The sequence below is a fragment of the Euprymna scolopes genome, chromosome 22 (assembly GCF_053919585.1).
Source record: "Euprymna scolopes isolate OS-2025 chromosome 22, ASM5391958v1, whole genome shotgun sequence".
Classification (NCBI taxonomy): Eukaryota; Metazoa; Mollusca; class Cephalopoda; order Sepiida; family Sepiolidae; genus Euprymna; species Euprymna scolopes.
In genome coordinates this window covers 104196747-104216486 of record NC_136503.1, presented here as the reverse complement: position 1 = coordinate 104216486, position 19740 = coordinate 104196747, and the positions used below count along the sequence as shown (strand labels likewise).

General features: G+C 35.1%; 1 protein-coding gene and 1 non-coding gene across 6 annotated transcripts in view; one reads left to right on the top strand and one right to left on the bottom strand.

Moving 5' to 3' along the window:
* Positions 1 to 19740, bottom strand: part of LOC145243611 (tumor protein D54-like) — a 298992-nt gene that overhangs the window by 238711 nt on the left and 40541 nt on the right. The gene's annotated exons all lie outside the window — the stretch shown is intronic.
* Positions 9921 to 9993, top strand: Trnac-aca (transfer RNA cysteine (anticodon ACA)). The gene has a single exon. It is a non-coding gene; the product is annotated as a tRNA-Cys (tRNA).

The window sequence follows — 19740 nt, the reverse complement described above, 5'->3', positions numbered from 1 at the left end:
TTCATGCTCGCATTTTTCTATTGGAATTCATGATTTTTCCAGGTTTCCATTAAATTCACTTGTTTTTTTGTTTAATTTCAGTCATTTTTTTTTTTGCCCCCACATAAATACATGTAATAATAATGTATGGCACTCGTCTGCTTTCAATAAAATCCCCCCAATTATCTCCATTTCATGCTTTCATTCTGTTTCATTTGTTCTCTTTTTGTGACAGCAGTGAATTAGTAGCAACAGTAGTCACTGAGGCGACATGGTTGCTATGGAAACTAGTCATAAAAAGCGTCACTCACCTCCTTACATATTTTACGATTTTGAATACCAGAAAATTCATCATAACTTGTTTCACTGAACGAAAGTTGAAATTTTTTTTTTCACAATGTAGCTGAAAAGGTGATCTATAAACTGTAATAATTGTTTCAAATTTGGGTGAAAAATGAGTGAGCGGTGAAGCTTTAAAGCAGTTCTAAATGGCTAAACCTGCCACTTAACGATATATTCAAACACGATAGTGTTTGAATTATATATATATATCTATATTAGCAAAAGTACCCGTCGTTAACTGGGTTATAAAACAGCCTACAAAAAATGGACTCTGACTTATGAACATACTAGCGAGGGGTACCCGGCGTTGCCCGGGTGTTTGGAGGTGTGTGTGGAAACTCCGGGGTTAAAAAAAAATGTTTTGGTAGGTAAGTATGAGGATCGAACACTAAGCCTTGAGGCAAAGTTGTAAATTAAAGTGTGAAAAAAAAAAATAAAGTGCGACGTTAACCATTGTCCCACCGCGATATGCTACCGGAAACACGTTTGAATTTATTTAATTACTTGGATATGGCAGGTGCTCGTTTTAATGAGTTAATGAGGTCAAGTTTGACTGCAGGATAGTATTTCATTTACTGCTGAACGCTTTCCCCCCCCCCCAAGATGTTATAGGAAAAAGACTAACCCACATGCGGCGAGCGACAAATGTTGAATATTTATCTTCCCGAAATCGAGCAAATTAAATAGACAGGCGAGCTTCATTGTTAACTGTGAGATATTACGATTTATATGTGATATAAAAAGTTTTAAAAAGTTGTGAACCGACCGACTGCTTCTCTAAAAGAAACCTTTTGTAGACACACAGAAAAAGCGAACACACATACATACATACATTTTCGCTTTTATATTTATAGATGATAGGTTATGAAAAGGAAGGGTTGTAAAGAGATAGCTTCGAATTCGGGGGTATCAAAACCAAAGCAAAATATGATGAAAGTAAAAATAAAATAGATAAACCCCATAATTTATTAGACCATACCTGTTCACACTGAAATACTTATCACAATATTCTGTGGATCTATATTAAAAAACCTTGCTAAACTTTGTGACATATTTCCATTCTATGGAGGTCAGGCGCAAACGAACACCCCATAATTTTATTATACCATATTTCTTCAAACTGAAACATAATTATCAAAGTATACTTACGCAGATAGATATGAAAAGTCTTTATTACAGTTTGTGCCTATTTCCATTCTATGGAGGCCAGGCGCGAATGCAGACCCCCACAATTTTATTATACCATCCCTATTTAAGTTAAAAGATACTTATCGAAGTATTATTATTTACATCTATATCAAAAACCCTTGTAAACGTTTTTTTTTTTTTTTTTTTTTCATTTTTTATTTCCATACTTTGTGGACCAGGTGCGAACGCAGACCCCACAATTTTAATGAACCACAGTTCTGGCAGATCAAACATACCCATTCCTGTGTCTCGATACATCTTTTATTATTATATGTAATCAGTTTTTAAAAATAGTCAACCATATAGGAGCCTATTCGTGACCAGACACACACGTTTAGCTTTATATTATAGATATGCACGCACACGCGCACACACACACACACACACACACACACACACACACACACACACACACATTTACTTTGATAAATATGGCAGCGAGATGAACAGCTGTTAGAAATTGTTTCCATTTTCCCTTTTTGCTTGTCGTTCAATGTTCAAACAATTTTTCATATTTCATAGAAAGTTCAGCTTTTTGTTTGTCTTTTTAGCTTTTCAATGTTAATAACCTAATTTAGATAGCATGTGTGCTTGTGTATCTAGTCTCTACGTGACCTACACATTTTTTATTATGTACTATTAATCAGTCTTATATAGAAATCCAAAATATTTCAGAGTAACAAAACTAATTTTTTTTAAATACTTAAAAAATAAAACAAAAATTAAATGAATTACGAAATTAAATCTACCGTAATGCTTTTGTAAACAAGTCAGCCATGTTATCTTTTATTAATAGTTAAAAAAAAAAAAGAAAAAAAAAATTATGTCCTTTCGAAATTTTAAAGAAATTTGGAAGCCTTTAAACTACCAAGAAAGTCATATAAACTGATTTTTAAAATTTTTAGCAAAAGATTGAAAGTCTTGAAAGCTATCTACATTTAATCATTTAATAAAACAAAATTAAAACATTTGAACAAATAGTTAACAATTTCGTTCAATTAATGGTTTAATAACCAAATGATACCATAATAGTTATATTAAAATGAGTGGGACACAGTGTTCAACCCAGCAAAAGCAGTTGTGCTGTTGGCCTCTAGATATCTCTGTCCTGTTCCTCTCCATGGGATTTGGTTTCAAGACATTTGTACCATTCTCGAAATATCATAATTATCTGGAAATAATAATATCTAGCAATCTCAGGTTTGATGACCGCTTGTCTTATATATCCAACAGGGTTAATAAGGAGCTTTATGGGTTGCATATTCTGAGTTACCAAATTCCTTGTGAACGGCATTAGATGACTAGGCTTTACAACGCAACGGTTCGTTCCCATTTGGAATACGGGTCCCTAGTGTTCGGAGTTGGCAAGAGGTTTTCTGATTCTCTTGAGCATCTACAGCGCCATGCCATCAGATATATACTAGAGATTTCCTGCTGTGACCCTGTTCTCTCTGGAGTATATGATCTGCTTGGATTAGATGTGCTGTCTACTCGCCAGAATGTGACAGCTACTTCTGTTGCCTACAGATTATTTCATGGTTCTTGCCCCACTAAATATCGTCCTGTGCTGCGGCTGAACAGATTAAATCTGCAACGATATACATTCACATTAGACCCTCTGCATAGTCACATCAGTGTTTTCTCAGAGATGTACCCACAATCTTTTGCATTGCGTTCTGCAATCCTGAACGTGCTGCCTCAGAATTGTGTGAATGAGCATGTATCATTCTCAGATTTTCAAAGTTCTGTATTGTCTATCGTGATATTCTAAAGTTTTATGCATTCCTCAATTAGCTTAGTAGCCTCTGTCTATGGCTAACGGTTTTATGACCATGGCTTAATAAAAAACAAACAAACAAGTGAAGCATGCATGGTCTACTGTGAGTGCAACGTGAACGAGGCAGAAAAAAAATGACTAAGTTCAGTATTCCCCCCGCCCCGCCCTCTATTTAGCCCCAAAAGTCCCCAAGGGAAGTTAAAACCTGGTTAAAATGAACAGTGAAGTTTTAGGCCTTAACATATGTAAATTTGACTTCTGCACCATGCAAAAAAAAAGGAATGACCAAGTCCGTCATTTGCCCCCCCCCATTTAGTCCCAAGGCCTTAACATACTTAAATTTGAGTTCAGCACCATACAAAACTGCTAAATAGACATACAGAAAATTTTCAACAAATATGGTAAAATAGTCCCAAAAATGGAGTGTCTTTATTAGCCCTAAAAGAGCCCCTGGGGCACACCTAAGAGTTATCGTGAAGTATAGACAAACAAAATTATATAGAAATCAGTTAGTTACAACTTTTCAGAAAGTTTTCTAAAAATCCAAGGCATCATTTTTTAATAAGCAAAAAAAGTGCCAATTTTAGCCATTTTAACTCGAAAGGCACCTCTAGGGAGGTAACCGGAGTTTTCCTGGAAAATCTGTTCTGTTACTTGTTTACTCATATCATGTTTAACGTTTGTGCAAAATTCCAAAAAATTCCAAGGCATAGCTATTGAGAAAAATGAACGGACAAGGGTGAATTTACAGGTCCACCCTCCTTTTGTTGGGGGACCAAAATAATATTTCAAGTCCTAATTTTATGAAATAATTTTTTCTGATATCAGTGGTAATAAATATTATTTTTTTAAAATATCTATAGGAAACTTTTTAAAAAATGAAATAAAAAATAAATAACGAGAATAACACGTTGGTTTAAACATTTATGGTTTACCGGTAGCCTCTTACCTTTGAAAATTTAAGAACTTACGATTGTTAATGGATCAAACTTTAGCCCTCCTCCCGTTTTGTTATAAATACTTCAGAAATAATGTCTCCTACTGTTTTGTTTGATGATTTTTAATATTTTCATCGGTTATTTTACTTTCAACTAGAACTTAAATACGAAACCTCAGAAATATAGTTACCCTTTTTCCAATATCAAACATGGCGATTTAATCATCTGATGAAGGTCGGAGGTTACATCGACCAAAAGTTTGTGTAAATAACACTCGAGACAGAAACAATAGTCTGATTCATTCAAATAATACAAATGAGAGTGAAATCTGCAAAAGCAGCGTCTTTCCGCCATACATGTTTTAATATAAACAATTACAAATGAAATAAAGATAAAGTATAAAAAAAAAAAAAAAATCATTCCTTGCAGACCGACAAAGTTCGTTTTGTGATTGTGTTCATGAAAATGTGTACGTACAAAAAAGTCTGAAGTTTTTTGTTTTTTTTAATTTTCTTCCTTTGAAGATTGTAATGCTGGGCATGGGGAAGCCAAACCATCTGCCAACATCACCCTGCTTTTTATTGAAACAAACCGAGAGCTCTTTTTAGTATCCTCGCTGTTCCCTTAAGTGCAATTGTCTGAATCTCTTTTGTACTTGGTTCACTCGGAATATTAGTTACGTATGGCTTCAGGTTCTTCTTCATAAGCCCTGTGGCACCTATAATAACTGGTATGATTGATATCTCTCTAAGAGTCCAGTTTCTTTTCATATCATATGTGTGTGTGTGTGTGTGTAAGTTGAGGGAAATGTCTTATATACCGTGAAATGCGTGTGTAGTGCACTGGCACGAGCAAAACAGAAAGAAAAAGTGAATACCCCCCCCCCAACGTGAGCTCCTTTTTATATGCCAATTGCAACGTACTTTACCATCATGAAAGGGGGATAACTGAGTCTGATCCACCTTCACCCCGATGAATGTGTCTGTGTATAGAAAAGAGTAGGTAATGCTACAAATGTATAGACTTCCGGCTCACATCAGGTAGTTACAACTAATGAATAAATGCGATCAAGTTTCTCAATTTTTGAGATGAGGATTAATAATTCGTATCATTTGAATTACTGTTCTCATTTTGAGTGTTGTTTTCACAACGTTTCTGGTGACACTCAAAATACAATTGCAAATTACTTACAGAACGAGAGCATGCTACCCCCACCTCGTCGATTAAATACAGGAATCCATTCAAAATTCTGAGCAGATTTCCAGAGTTGGACAGAAAGATTTCAGAGTTGGACAGAAAGATTTCAGAGTTGGACAGAAAGATTTCAGAGTTGGACAGAAAGATTTCAGAGTTGGACAGAAAGATTTCAGAGTTGGACAGAAAGATTTCAGAGTTGGACAGAAAGATTTCAGAGTTGGACAGAAAGATTTCAGAGTTGGACAGAAAGATTTCAGAGTTGGACAGAAAGATTTCAGAGTTGGACAGAAAGATTTCAGAGTTGGACAGAAAGATTTCAGAGTTGAACAGAAAGATTTCAGAGTTGAACAGAAAGATTTCAGAGTTGAACAGAAAGATTTCAGAGTTGAACAGAAAGATTTCAGAGTTGAACAGAAAGATTTCAGAGTTGGACAGAAAGATTTCAGAGTTGGACAGAAAGATTTCAGAGTTGGACAGAAAGATTTCAGAGTTGAACAGAAAGATTTCAGAGTTGAACAGAAAGATTTCAGAGTTGAACAGAAAGATTTCAGAGTTGAACAGAAAGATTTCAGTGTTGAACAGAAAGATTTCAGTGTTGAACAGAAAGATTTCAGTGTTGAACAGAAAGATTTCAGTGTTGAACAGAAAGATTTCAGAGTTGAACAGAAAGATTTCAGAGTTGAACAGAAAGATTTCAGAGTTGAACAAAAAGATTTCAGAGTTGAACAAAAAGATTTCAGAGTTGAACAGAAAGATTTCAGAGTTGGACAGAAAGATTTCAGAGTTCGACAGAAAGATTTCAGAGTTGGACAGAAAGATTTCAGAGTTGGACAGAAAGATTTCAGAGTTCGACAGAAAGATTTCAGAGTTCGACAGAAAGATTTCAGAGTTCGACAGAAAGATTTCAGAGTTCGACAGAAAGATTTCAGAGTTGGACAGAAAGATTTCAGAGTTGGACAGAAAGATTTCAGAGTTGGACAGAAAGATTTCAGAGTTGGACAGAAAGATTTCAGAGTTCGACAAAATACACCTGAAGAAGGTCAGAGTTTACAAATTATCCAAGCACACAGATTCACTACAATAGCAGATAAAATTGTTAGCCAATCACAGTTCAAGCAGCAAACACCATAGAGAGGTGAGGAACCAGGATCAGGTCGGTATCATGTTTCCCTGTTCTGAGCCAAGTTTTTAATGGAGCTCTGCATTGTCTTTTCCAATCTTGAGGAGGGTGGTTCAAATTAAACCCAGTGATAAAAAAAAAAAAACAGGAATCTTGAATTGACTCGTTAAGTGATCCTAAATAACATCAATATATTATAGTAGCAAGCTGCCAGGCGTTGCCCAATAGTAAAATGTACCAATTCTTAATTGATTATTATTTGTACGCAATATATAGTCATGATTTCAAGGGTTTAAAAATGACTTGGGTGCCATTAGCTAAAATCAAAATAAACAGCTCTCCAACATTATTCGTTACCATCTGAGGTAAGTTTGCATGCATATCGAAACTTTAAAAATTAACATAGTTAAATATATAAATGTATATCTGTGCATGCATAAAAGTTGCAAGGTTTGTCAACTTACGTCTACTAAGTTCCAATAATTTTTTTTTATTTTTGATCCCTTAACAGCTATTTTTACCGGCTAAAAAAATAAAACAAAAAAAACAAATCAAATTTGTTCAACAGGATCAGATCTATATATCAAGTTTTAAAGTTTGGTTTAGTTGTTCGGTTTTACGGCATATCAATCCTTTTCGAGTTATTTGATGCCGAATCCAGTTATTTTGGAAATAGTATTCATGTTGCATCCAGTTATTTTTTAGAAGTTTTTATTCTTCAAGATCTTTGTATCTTCAATCATTAGTTTGTAGTGTTTGGTTTGCTTTGGTTGTTTTATAGTGGATTTTATCGTTTTTCTTCCCTCACCTGCAGAACATGAATGAGTTTTGCAATGGGATAGAGAAAAAGGGCTACAGTATTAATATTTGGTACATTTTAAGTTAGGAAACCAGTGCGAAAGTTGGGGAAATAGAAAGAGAAAGGGGGAATGGGAAGGCGGAAAAAGGGGGAAAAGGTGGATGGTTGGTTTTGGTTTTGCAGAACATAATTAAGTTTTGCAAAAGGATGTAGAAAAACAAAAAGCATCCATTTTAGGTGTATTTTATCTCAGGAAGCCAATATCTTCAGACAGCCTGATCTGGTAGCACCAGCAAGTTTTAAGTCTGTAGACCACAACTTGACAGTAGTGTGGCAGAGACTTTTCTGCACAGACAGACAAGGTCACTTTATATACGAATAAAAAAAAAAAATATAGGGAAAAAAAAAAAAAAAAAACCCTGTTTCCTGAAGAAGAATATTTTATTCAAAAATTTGAAAAAAAAAAAAAAATCCATTTTAATTTAATAAATAATAATGTTTAATAAAATCAATTTTGCACTTGTCTGGTTTTTCAACCGTTAAATCTTAAATTATATATATATATATATATATATATATATATATATATATATATATATATATATATATTATAGTGACCTGGAAAGGCCACAGGGGAAACAACCAAAGCAGCAAAACTGAAGCTTCCTTGCCAGGACACTATATATACAAATGAAGGCAAATTTGGCCATATTTTATTGGTTTGAAAATATAGGTTCTTTTTTTTACCAATTGTCATAAAATTTTAACCACAGAATAATATTATAATCTTGAAAAAGTCTGCAATTCTCATCTAGTTTCACCCATAAAACCAAAGATATGAGCATTTCAATATTTAATTTGGCTAATAGGGTGACCCAAAAAAACGGGCCCCATTTTTTTTTTTTACACAGTGATCACCACTTATCAAGGCCCGGAAGCCACTCAGGGATAAGGGTTAATTAGGCCTCGTTTCTTAGTGTTTTGTCCGAATGAAGTGAAACTTTGGTCATAACTAGTTTATTATATTCAAAACATCACATCAAAACACTAGGGTCTTTGGGCTTTTTTTCTCCGTTCTAAAGCATATGTTCTAGATGGCCTCTATTTAGCTTTTGTTTTTTTTGGGTCACCATATATATATATATATATATATATATATATATATATATATATATACACACACACACACACACAACCTTTTTTGGCAATTTTATATTCAAATCTCAGCAACTATTGATCAGAATTTAACAAATGAAGGCTCATTGGAAAGGTAATGACCTGAATTGTGTAGTGGCCTTTGTGACATTTGCCCTTAAGGTCGCACGTTAAAGGCATCATTCGTCATCCAGAGCCTATTTTTGGCACTTTTTTACAGCCATAAAATGTTCCAATCATAGTAATTTGTTTTCTCGTTTCGCATATGAATTACAAAATATCTGATATTTCTCCAAAACCTCTGGCCTTAATGGCGGGGAGACTAAAACTTGCTGCTATGGTTTCAAATGATCTGAAATAACAGCAAGGGGAGACTTGACTCCAAATATTTCTCACCTCTCTGATTTTCATACATAAAGTAAATTTTACAGTGTATAAAGATTATTTGATACTCGAGATATTCATAATCGTTCCCTATTTCTAGTTTGGACAGAGCACTGTCGTAAATGCATCTCATCCATTACTTGATTGGCCATAAAGCGAGGCTTGCTGTTTGTAAATAAACAAGTAGCTCGAGCACTATAAAAGCAGTGGGCGAGTGTTTATTTAAATGGACATTTGTTGAGGTCATTTGTGAGCACCGATCCCAATGGCCCGGTGGGTAGAACTGCCGACTATCAATGTGATGGTTGTAGGTTCAATCTCCAGCTAGGGAAAGATGCTAGTCTAGCCACACTGATGAGTTGTGATACAACGAAACAGTATTGTATGTGAATGACTAGAATAATATTTGCTACCGGAACATAAGCGACCAACTGGAGATATTGTTTGGAAGAAACATCTTATCTTACATGCATGTATATAATCAAGTTTTTCAGATGCTTTAGTTTGTAGGGTATTTGAGTTTATACATATAAGAGAAAGAAAGAGAATTTTCTTTCTCTTATAATAAGCTCTACTCTCTATTGTGTATTGAGCTTTTTTATTCAGTTGGGATTAAATTATCTATATATAAATACTGTTATTTATATTAGTTTGAAGTTTACCATTGCATATATTAGGTAAACACTACCTCCCTTTGATTTCATTACTATATATATATATATATATATATAATATATATATATATATACTATTAATAAAATTCTAAATGTTTATTTATGTGTGTGTGTGCATATATACCAATAAAACTTTCAACCGGATGCACAGAATTGAAAAAATTCTTTTTTTCCCTGAAGGGTGTGAGTCCCTAGATTGTCCTTATCTATATGTGGTTTGTAACGAACAACACCGAGTCACACAAAAAGCCCGAAATAAGCGTTTTTGGGCTTTTTCGTGCAATTGTCAAAAAAGTTACTTACCCATGTCAACGGAATTTAGCACCGTCTGTATACAGTCGTGGTTACATCTTTCGGCACACAGACAGGACTTGTGGCGCAATGGATAGCATGGCTGACTACAGATCAGAAGATTCCAGGTTCGAATCCTGGCAAGTTCGTAATAATTTTAACCATCATTTTATCCGTTTACTCATTATCCTTACCCTTAGGGTATTTTTGTTTTTTTCAGTGATTTTGTTTTGTGCATATGGGAATTTCCCATACTCCGAGTTCACAGGGTAAGTGTTGATGGTAAGACGATGTTGAGTGTATTCGATTTTGTGTTGACTCGGCGTTATGTGTGCCGACATGGTGCAGCCGCTAGTGTACATTATATATATATATATATATATATATATATATATATATATATATATATAGAGAGAGAGAGAGAGAGAGAGAGAGAGAGAGAGAGAGAGAGAAATAAAAAGGAACAAACCGTATTGTTTTCATCAACATTTCGTTTTTATTTTGAGACTTCCTCTGGATGAAATAAAGACGAAACGTTGATGAACACATAATACGGTTTGTTCCTTTTTATTTCTCTATTTTGTCGGAAAACTATTTACATTATTTTCATCATATATATATATATATATATATATATATTCTATCAAAATGAACTAGTGGTATCAGTTGAGGTTGAGAGGGTTTTTCTGGGCATTAATCTGAATTACTATTTGTGTTTGGTTAGAAGAGATGTTCAATGGAGGATAATAATAATTTCAAAATAAATATTGTTGCTTTAAACTGAAGTTATAATCGTGTTTGGAAGAAAAATTCTTTTGTTACAGCAATAACCGTGACAAAATGGCCGGTGCCGAAATCGAGCACCGAATTCGGACAAAGACAACAAGCAGACGATTTCAGTCCATGCAATGAATGCACATAAGCACAAGTGCATCTACTCTGTTTCAATAATCTTATCGTTTTTATTTTTTTAATGCAAAGGGAAGGAAGCGACTATTACATCACAATCATTTTTTTTTTATTCATCCCATACAAGACATACTTCCACTGGTCATGCAAGGGGCTGCTGTGATAGGAGTCAGATTCATAAATAAGGAACCCCAGTGGAGAGCAGAGTTGCAAAATGTTTGTTTAAATTACATTTAGATGTTGGTACAGTCAGAAAAACAAGGAGCAGAAAGAGAATTCCAAAGGTAAGTCGTCCAAAGAGAAGTTATCAAACTAGATAATCTTTTGACATTGAGAAACCTCTACAGTGAAGAGGCAGGATTTTGCTGCTAGTTGGATGGGTTAATAATATTCATGTTCGTAGGGATGGTACAAGTGCAGTGAGTTCGTTAGAGCACATTCAAGAGAAGTACTTGTAAAACTGCAGTGATGCGACAGGGTTAGAGCTTGGCAGACAGCTTAGGATCTATCAGTACAAAACTAGAGAGAGCCTTGTGGTTGGTGCACCAGCTCTGATGTGGCAACAATAGTCCATTTGAATTCAAGATTATAGTAAAGATTATCTATTTTTTTTTACTTCCAGTTTCTGCTCCATACATGGGACGACAGTGACTAGAAAGATATAGTCCCTTCTGATTAATGATTACCTTCCTCTCAGATAATGTGGTAGACCCCACCTTTTTTCCGTGTTAAGAATGGCTCTCTTGTCCACTTGATTATGTCTAATTATCCAGCCACATGGACAGCAGAAACCAAAAAGAACAGACAATATCGACCATAACCGAATTTAGTTTATCAGATTCCCATAGTCTACAATTGTATCTATTATGCCACTTACGCACACTAGAAAAACTAATTCTTGATCAACATGACGAAGTGATCGACTCGTTAGAAATGTTAGCAAAATAAAAATGGTGTTACATACGTGCAGCCTAAGAGGATTAGACGCTTGTAAATTGTAGGATTAATTAATAAGTGATTGGAAATGCAGGAGGACTGGGTGTTGGGGTTGCTTGAGAGATTAAAGAAGTCGAGAGAAGCGGAGGTTAACAGTGCATGACGTGCGAGTTGGATGAGCAAGTTTAAGGCGAAGCAAGTTTAGAAGTCAAAAAATTTAGCTCAAAGCTTGAAGTCATTTACATAAAGTCGGTTAAAAATAATCCAAAATTACATTTTAATTCGCATATGCTACCAGAGACACCCACCGTTGCCTGGGAATGGAAACGGTCCGAATAAATTATATACATTTGTGTTTTTTTTATAATCCAAATCGTTTAATGGATTTTGATCAAAATTTGAACACAAATTCTAGTTGCATATGCAGTAATACTTTGAGATGCGCATTTAATTTGTTCCATGACCGTTGACATATCTTGAAAAAAAAAAAAAAAAAAAAAAAAAAATTGTATATCAATATAATTATTCCCATTTTAATTAAAAGAAACAGAATTAATCCGTTTCAAAGATAAGAAATTTACCCCAAAACAAGCTCAAATTATGCTCAAATTGCACTCAACAATCACCAAAGAAAGATAAATGCAACAGTAATGACATGGAAGTTGATGTATAATAATAAACGTTAATAAAAAGAATTTAAAAAAAAATAGGGTTGGACTCACAGGTGAATGCTAGCGTACAGGATGCATGCAAAGAGGAAGTCTATTACACACACACACACACAATATGGTAATTAAAAAGGAACAAGATTATACACAATTAAAAACGTGAGATGAGCTTACTAAATGCTTAATATTTAAGTCTTAATGTAACAGAAAGGATGAATAAAAAATAAAGAATAAAATTGTAACCAACTTATCACAGAGACAGAGATGAACGGTTAACAAAGGTGAGCTAGGAGGAGACAGGGAGAGAGGCCTAAAGCATAGCCTACAACACAGTTTTTCTTGCTTTGCGTTTTATATATATTTCGGAGAGAGCTTTTCCTTTTTTATATTTTTTTTAGCTTTTTGTTTTAATTTTTTTGGCATTGTGCGATTTTTTAAATATCTCAAAAAAATTAATTAATGACCTATTAATTTTATCATTAACTAGCAGAATATCTACCATGGAATTTTGTTCATTATTCATAACAGCATACAAGATAAGGAAATTTACTTTTTTGTTTAATGTGCTGTCGATGGCTGATTGAATGTCAGTTTCAAAGATCGGCATGAAGATAAACGTCAATAAGATAAATTTACTGCCGGCAAATCTCCTTCAAAGTGAAAAACAGCTAGTTGTCCTTGACACAAAAACCCTTGAAGAAGTCGATGTGTTCAAAGACCTTGACTCCATCATCAACAACAACAGGAGAAGGGAACAAAGACGTACTCAATCGCATCAGCAATACTTACACCACCTTCTGTCGACTTTCATCATAGCTCTGGTCTATGTAGGCAAGTGACCTATGCAAACTGGAGGTATTCAACTATCACTGCCTATGCCTCATCCTCTATGTCTTTAACAGTATAGTTCATGCTTGCTGCAAGATCCACTCCTTCCCAAAATCTCTACTTGCCATTGTTGGTTTGGTCACATCCTTTGTCGACACGTAGGTGACATCATCTGTAAATTAATTGACTCAGCACCACCAACAGGCTCAAAGAAATGAAACGTCACAGTGGCTAAATCAAAACCTAGCTCAGGATGGTGATTCTGGGCCCTCACCTTTATAGAGTCTGTCGTTGGAACTATGAATAGCTTGCACTCATAACAAAAGCAGCCTTGGAATGCCGTGCTTGGTGAGCCAGTGTTCAGAACATTGTGAATTTGTTGGAAAGAGCTGGCCGAACCAACCAGAGCAAATGACATGACCATGCCAGACATAGTATAGATTCCCCACCCCCGAGTTCAACAGAAAGAGATGCACTTGAAGATGGTCAAAAGTTACATCAGCCAAAATGTTGAGAATAACATGCAAGATGAGGAGAGTAGTCCAAATAATCCAGATTATCAATCCTCATCTCAAAAATTCAGAAACGTGAGAACAATCTAACTATGTGGATTCAATAAAGTGTTCAGTTCAAAATTCTTGAGTTCTCGGGATACTGAACTGATTCTGGGCCTCACCTTTAAAACGTCCATTGCTGGAACCATAAATAGCTTGCACTCATTAACAGGAGCAGCCTCGGATTGCTGTGCCTGGTCAGCCATTATTTGAGACCTAGTTATCTTGCTGGAAAGAGGCAGCTGAACCAACCCAGGGTAAATGCTGCAGCCAAGAAATCACCATGTCTAACAACGTATGGAGTCCCTTGAGTTTGAAAGAAAGATTCTTGCATTTGACAAGATACACTTCAAGAAGGTGAGAATAATAACCAAGATGAAAACAGTAGTCCTAATAATATAATCAATCCTCATCTCAAAAATAGAAACCTGACTCCGATGTTCCTGATATGACATCTCGGGATGAGTGAGTGACTGATGGATCATCGGTGGTGACGAAGAAGATGTCCTGAGCTCCGAAGAATTTACTGCCTTTCAACAAACCTGGTACTTTGCTTTTGAACCAGAAACTATCATGCGCTCTACAGGACTGGGTGTAAGGAGATGAACAATATACTCCTCAGTTCCTTTACTGTTTTATTATGTTTATACTAATGTGTTTCTTGTATTTCAGCAGCTGACTGGCTATTAGCCATCTAACTTCCTTTCGTCGAGTTGCGGCCCCGCATTTGAATACCCGTGAATTTAATAAACGGTTAAATTCCAAATTCCATACTCTTACTAGAGTTCAACTAGAAGATTCCCAAGTTTGACCAGAGGTTACATCACCCGAAACATTAATATAACAACTAAGACGAAAATAATAGTGCAAATAATCTAATAAAAAAAATACCATACCTTTTATGGAATTGCTCTAAAAGAAAATGTATTCATTCAGTTTGCAAGTTTAACAATGAAAACAGCATATAGGCACATGCCCATTTAAATCTAACATGCATTATTCAAACCGTATACACATACATACATACATATACCTTTAAATAATGCATTGGTTACCTGCCCCTGTAATCCTCGTTTGTCCACCAGGTGGCGTTCTCTACTTCCTGTTTCGTTTTTCTCTTTTCCATTCAAGACGTCAATGTGACAACGTTCTTCCTTTTTCTTGCCAAGCTTACAATGTGAAATAAGCAATTTTTCTGCCAGCGCCTCGACAGCTGTGCATTCTTTCAAGGTGGGAATGAACATTCAACGAATCCATACACATGTATGCATTAATTAACTCTTGCATAACACTCATATACATACGCGTGTGCATACACAAACACATTCTATATTGTACAATACTTCTGTGTAAATAAATTCTCCTGTACATAAGTAAATATATGATCCTGTTTCAGCGGCCTTCATTCCATGTTCTTTGACGTGTGATACTATAAAGTGGGCCTTAGATGGACTTGAGTCACTAAGTGCCGAGAGGGGGGGGGCAATAGACAAGGGAACAGGAGACAATAGATGGGAAGCAACAAACAATGCATCTCTAGGTATTTTTAGATCGAGCTTTTTAGAGTTGACAATGACAATAGAAACCTGCAGATAAAACAGGGAAGGGCAGCTTCTGGTAGCCGGAGTGGGGGGGGGGCGACCTCAGATACTAACGTAGAGGAGACAGTTGACAACTAGATGTCCGTCGCGGCGGATGGGAGTTGGACAGCATTCACCATTAAAATATTTGTAAAACAGGCAGGATACATTTTATTGATGGGACAGAGGTCGAAGCTTAGATGACAGTTCAGGACCTATCAGGTTGGCGACTCCCTTTTGAACCCTGCCCTAAGTGAGAAACTAGTAGCGGATGCATCAGCTCAAATGTTACAGCAATACTGAATGATGGCCTTGTAGAGGTACAGGATTTTTTTTTTTTTTTTTTTTTTTACATAGGCATAACCACTTACCAAGGCCCAGAGGCCACTCGAGGATAAGGGTTAAAGAATGTACAGTAGTCAATTGGACAATATAGTAATCGTTAATAATGGAAATTTGGTAAATTTAACAACTTTAGTGGAACGACTCATCAAGAACTTGTTTACGTTGGACTTGAAGACAACCATATTGTAGTCAGCTGGAAAGCAGGAAAACGGAAGACAGTTTCACAGGCGTTCAGTTCTAAGAAAGAAGCTTTGTTCATGGAATCTATGTTTAGGTTTAGGCACGGATAAAGTATGGGGGGAATTATTGATAGTGTTTTCAACTAGACGAGTGTTTCTTGTGAAAGTTTGGCGAGGGGGACCAGAGATTGGAGCTCAGACGAGCACTTGCCATGAAAATAATTATAAAGCAGAGACAAACTCGCAAAATCTCTTCTGTGAGATAGAGGTTTTAGGGAAGAGAAAAGGACATCTCCTACAAGGCTACAAAGTCTATTTTGAACTCTATCAAGGCAGCACAAGTCCTTTCTAGCAGCTCCTGCCCAGATGTGGCAACAGTACTCCATCCTTGGACGTACCTGGCTCTTATACAGTTAGAGAATTGCATCAGCAATGAGATATCTACTGGATCGATAGAACGATTCCACCATTTTTCCAGCGGCCTTGGCAACAGATTTGATGTACGTGTTCCATTTAAGATCAGGAGTAAAGGTCAAGCCATGAAGCTTGTCAAAACTTGAGGCCTCCCCAAGACGAGAGCCATTCATTGCAAGCATAAGTAACTTTCTAGTACAGTAGAGAGAACTCACCTTCTTCGATGTATCTGGTCCAACTCATGTACCATGTTAAAGTTAAGCTAAGGACTTTAAACGAAGTACTTTCAGGTAATCTATCTTTAGCCATAGCTATTGGTGGTTAAGGTTTCTTGTAATTATTAAAGTAAACGTGGTTAGTCATTGAACGTTACCATTCATTTTTGGCTTCATTCCACGACGGATACAGACAAGAGGTCTTCCTCCAGGGTTAACGCCATTGCTTTGGGTATGTGTTCATAAATCACTTCAAGATTAACAACTAGCTAATAAGTGTTTTATGGGTAGAATCAGACCCAGAAAACAGCAATTCTGGATTTAATTCAAATCTCCAGAAGAGTGCAACTTACACTGGAATTTTTCCAAGTACTTGATCCACTACAATATGGGTTTTTGAGGAAAATGCTCAAGATGAAAACAATAGTTTGAAGAATGCCAATAATATGAATAATCAATCGCCATCTCAAAAATTTAGAAACAAAAACTATATTTGGAATTATTTTTCTCTAAGCCTTGAACTTCAATAATGCTTGGTAAATACAGCCAATTGATAATAAAATATCATTTTGGGGTCATAGAGTATTGAAAGCCGATTAGAATAAAAAGTTGTTTATTTTAAAGAGTCACTCCAGCTGTTACAGACGAAAATTAAATTTTGATTATTGACCCAATGAGAAAAATCAATAGACAACTGTGCCAAGCAATTCATAGAAAAAAAAAAAAAAAAAAAAATTACTGCAGACGATAATAATCTGTGGCAATGTCACATAGCATGGATAACCAAATGCATTGGTCCAACTCAGTCTCACAGTCTTGTTTCTCAGAGAGGCAAGGAGTTCTTTTTTACGTAGAGATGAATGGGTCATCAGATGTTCTAAGCGGTCATTATTGTTTTCATCTATCAATGCAAGGTCATGGAGATGAAGTGCCCAGATTTCACAATCCCAATTTTAAATCAGAGTCGCCACATGAACTCCAGGTTACAGAATGGCTACCTGGAATTCAGAATGCATACTCATGGATCTGCAATAAAATCTTATCCAAGAGACAACAACACAATTTTTATGGTTCACAGATTTATTGAATAGGATCTTATAAAACTACAGTTGCTAATCTCTCCTGAGCTGGCTTTTCGAGGTAAAAAAGTTTTTTTTTTTTTTTTTAATTTAAAAAAAAAAATTAAAAATCGCCGAGCCCTAAAATCAATAAAAAGATTTTGAAAAAAATTAAATAAATAAAATCGACCAAACCATAAGAAAAATTTTAAAAACATCGACCGAATCCTAAATTAATAAAAAAAAAAAATTTAAAAAAATGTAAAAAATAACATTTAATTAAAATCAACTGAACTTTGAATTAATAAAAAAAAATTTTTTTTAAATCGCCGTAATTTAAAGAAAAAAAAAACAAAAAAAAACGATCGAACCCTAAATAAAAACGAAAAAATTTAAAAAAAAAAAAAAAAAAAAAAAAAAAAATCGACCGAACCCTTAATTCCACTTTAGCCTCAGATGCTCATTGCTAGATAAAAAAAAAAGAGAAAAAAATGAGAAAAAGGAAAAAAAAGAAAGATAAGAAAAAGAAAAAAAAGAAAAAGAAAAAAAAGAAAAAGAAAAAAAAGAAAAAGAAAAAAAGAAAAAGAAAAAAAGAAACCAAAGAAAGATAAAAAAGAAAGATAAAAAAAGAAAAGGAAGAAAAAAATGAAAAAAAAGAAAAAAGAAAAAGAAAAAAGGAAAAAAAAAGAAAAGGAAAAAAAGAAAAAAGGAAAAAAAGAAAAAAGGAAAAAAAGAAAAAAGGAAAAAAAGAAAAGGAAAAAAAGAAAAGGAAAAAAAGAAAAGGAAAAAAAAGAAAAGGAAAAAAAAGAAAAAAAGGAAAAAAAAGAAAAAAAGGAAAAAAAAGAAAAAAAGGAAAAAAAAGAAAAAAAGGAAAAAAAAGAAAAAAAGGAAAAAAGAAGAAAAAAGGGAAAAAAAGAAAAAAAAAAGAAAATGGTCAACCGTTGTTTCTTCAAATGACTATAATAAAACAGTATTTCCTTTCTAACTGTGCAACAGTGAGAAACTTTAGAATTGGAACACATCTTGCAAGACTGGAGGGACTTATTTTTACCAGAGTTGGAAAGTTTACAAAAGTTGTGTTTAAAAAAAGTAAGAGACAACTTTATATGTGCACGTTTGTATTTTTCTTACTTCAACATAATCAACCATTGAATCAGTTTTTATTCATTATTAAACCAGCAAAAAAGAACAGAAAACAGAACTATTATTACTAATACCACTAAAAAAAACAAACTCACTTATATCAGCAAGTTTTTTTATGATTACATACAGCGACGGTTCTTCCATCAGAACGACACAGACCATCTGATAATTCTAGGGATGATGGATGACTCATACTGGCAGTTTGTTTTAAAGTGAAGCTGGTTTGTGCAGAGCCAGGCTCATTTTCTCATCCCAACCAGTCTGATACAGAGGCAAGACAAGCTCAAGACAGCCGGAGGGCAGGTGGGATGCAAGAGATGTCGGAAGTGTTACCGTCGTCCTATATACAATGTTTGGTATTCCCAAATGGTTACCCATCTGGAAGTGGCCAGGCTCAATGTTGCTGAACTTTTGTGATCTAATGAGAACCAGTGGGTCAACGTGATTATGCCCTATATATGATTACACAAACTGTTTAGAAAATATATTGACCTACAAAAACGTTAATCTACAAACCGATAATAAATAAATAGATCTCATCTGTCTGTTTAAATGTATGTATGCATGTCTGCCTAAAACTTTCAACAGAGGCTATGGATTTTCATGAGATTGGTATCATTTTGAAGCTCGGCACTTCAGGTCAAATATCAAACAATTGGCCAAAAACAATTCTTTCACCATCAACTGGGTACTTCTCTACAGGGAGGGATCGCTTTTCTCGCTAATATTTTCAAAAGTCATCTTGATTTAAACCTACGTCACTTCCGGTTTGGTGATGGACGCAACAGCAAACACGTACGTTTTTGTTTTTTTTTTCACGTCCTTTTCCTCTTTCGCGGTATAGACCGCCTGCGTATTACCAATTTTTTTTTTTTTAATCAACACACACCTTCAAACACCCAGGCAATGCTGGGCACCCAGGCAATGCTGGGCACCCAGGCAATGCTGGGCACCCAGGCAATGCTGGGCACCCAGGCTAGTATATAAATAAATCATACATGGTAGGCACCACTTATCAAGGCCCGGAAGCCACTCGGGGATAAGGGTTATTGCGTTTACAGTAATCA